Raw genomic sequence first — 2,585 nt, forward strand, 5'->3', positions numbered from 1 at the left:
AAGAATTGTATTAGGCAATTTAATCGTTATCCTATTTAATGAATGCATGCAGGAGACCATAAATCTAGTTAACCCCGACCTAGATCGAAAGATTGGAAGGGAAGGCTTGCTTAATTACAATAGGGTATAGCAATGAGGGCGAAAGTTAAGTCATTTACGCTCTAGGGCGGTTTAAGGACCGAAAGGTGACGACCATAGCTCTTCTTATCAATAGTCTAATCGCCTTAGTATTCTCGATAATATAAGATCTGATAGCTGCCACGGTGGACCGACTCCTAGCATACTTCCTTTCTCTTATTGTTAATTTCTCTCATCTTTTTCCCTCGCTTTAGTCTTTAGTTTAGTCAACACAATCAATTCAACCCCCAATTGTGACATCAGACGGATAGAATAGACAAATAGATAGTACACCGCCTCCCTGTGGAGATCGACCCTACTTACCGCTGACTTCTGTTAGTTGTAACTTAGGTATTTATTTTTGGTACCTGACGACGGTATCAATATACATAAAATTAACATGAAACCAAATTTAATTAACTCTTAATTAATTTTAATGCATTTTTACTCAATTTTATGCCATTTTAAGTTATAAAAAGTGGAAAAATTTAACAAAAATCAAATTTTCGTCCCATATCATCCTAAGACCAGATTATTTACATGCAATACCATATTATGTGATAAAACTAATTTTAGTAACATAATATCAAATTTATTAATTTATCTCATAAATTACTAAAATCGTCTTAAAACAACATGCATGTATTTAACAATGCTCTGATACCACTTGTTAGTTATTTAGACCAAATTAATACTCATCTTATGATATTATAATTACAAATTAATCTAAGTGGTCGAAATCTACATGCATGCAAATAAAAGTATAAAAGATGGTATTAAACCATTTTAAGACAAAAGTTCCTTACATTGTATAAGGCAAGTTTTGGGCACAACTCATGGACTCCATCCTTGATGTTGTTCTTGAGCTATGAAAATGGATGATCAAATGAGAAGAAAAATGGTCGCTTGATAAAGTGCTCAAACAAAGACACAATTTTCTTCAAAATATTCCAACTTATAAAATGATGTGAATAGTTGGGTATTTATAGCCAAATATGGGAGACAAATCTAAGTGGAATTTGCCACTTAAAAGGACACTTGGTTTCCTCTAAAAAATCTTCCAAATGGACATATATGGGTCTATTTCGGTTTTCGACATTTACCCCACAAATGCTTATAAGTCTTACATTTAATTATCTTACATAATTAAATATTAATTTAATTAGTTAACACTTAAATAATACAAATTAACTACCAATGACTACTTAACCATTAAGTAATCATAAGACCATTTTATCAACACACAATGTATCAATATTAACCCACTTAGCTAATCTTACAACCTCTTGTAATATTTAATAGCTAATTAATTCCACCTCAAAACATATACACATATCGTATAAAATTAATTAATTAACAATTAATTAATAAATTCTAATCATTTATTATTTAAACATCATATAATTGAATAATAAATCTCCTTGTCCCGAGTTCGTAACCCGTCATCAAATAATACATTTATGTGACTAACTAAAAGTCAAATAATACAAGGATTTAATTATTTTGTATCTCATACAAATAATTAGTTTTTCCATTTGGGCATCATCCTATAGGTGTGACCTAAAGGGATCAGCGATCACCGTCGTCACACGACAAGTAATGTCAAACTCTAGTCAGCCAATCATTACCGATTAACGATGACCAGCTGACAAATAAAAAGATAAATCCATGATATTCCTTTTACGAGATTTAATATGTAAACGCACTTATTGTGGAGGACACTACTCCAACACCTACCAAATGGTACTCCTACACCACAACATTTAACCGGTAATTTCATTGCCAAATCCGCATTCATACAACTAGTTGAGAGAAGTCAATTTGGGGGGATGCCTAGTGAAGACCCTCACTCACATTTGGAGACTTTTTGTGACTATTGTGATGCGATTTCTCAAACCGGAGTTACTCAAGACCAAATCCGATGGGTCTTATTCCCTTTTTCTTTGATTGGTACCGCGAAACAATAGTTGAAATGCCTAGACAAGGGTACTCTTGGTATTGATTCTTGGAAGAAATTGGCACTTGCTTTCTACAAGAAATTTTATCCTTCGGAAAAGACTAACATGTTGAGAGCCCAAATCACCGGGTTCAAACAAAGGGATGAGGAATCTTTGTACGAAGCATGGGAGAGATTCAAGGACACTTATCGTTCTTGTCCACACCATGGACTTACCGAGTGGTTCCTTGTGCAACAATTTTGGAATTGTCTATATGAAGACTCCCGAAACATTCCCAATATGAGATCCAATGGTATGTTTACCGAAGTTGATGACAATCAAACATGGAACAAAATTAAAGAAATGGCGGTCCGTAACTCGGAATATAGTAGGCCTCGGAAGGCTACGAGACGAGGAAAGCATGAGGTGGATTCCATTACTCAATTAGGTGCTCAACTAAGTGCTCACATTGACACCATTAATTTGAAGTTTGCGAAGGCCATGGCTAAACTTGAAGAGGCGTCCAAATCA

The 2,585-nt window shown here is 34.2% G+C and overlaps 1 non-coding gene across 1 annotated transcript; it reads right to left on the reverse strand.

Moving 5' to 3' along the window:
• Nucleotides 1–2,180: 2,180 nt before the first annotated feature.
• On the reverse strand, nucleotides 2,181–2,287 carry LOC141625156 (small nucleolar RNA R71). Its single transcript, XR_012534952.1, has one exon. It is a non-coding gene; the product is annotated as a small nucleolar RNA R71 (small nucleolar RNA).
• Nucleotides 2,288–2,585: the final 298 nt, after the last annotated feature.

Source organism: Silene latifolia, chromosome X (genome assembly GCF_048544455.1).
Source record: "Silene latifolia isolate original U9 population chromosome X, ASM4854445v1, whole genome shotgun sequence".
Classification (NCBI taxonomy): domain Eukaryota; kingdom Viridiplantae; phylum Streptophyta; class Magnoliopsida; order Caryophyllales; family Caryophyllaceae; genus Silene; species Silene latifolia.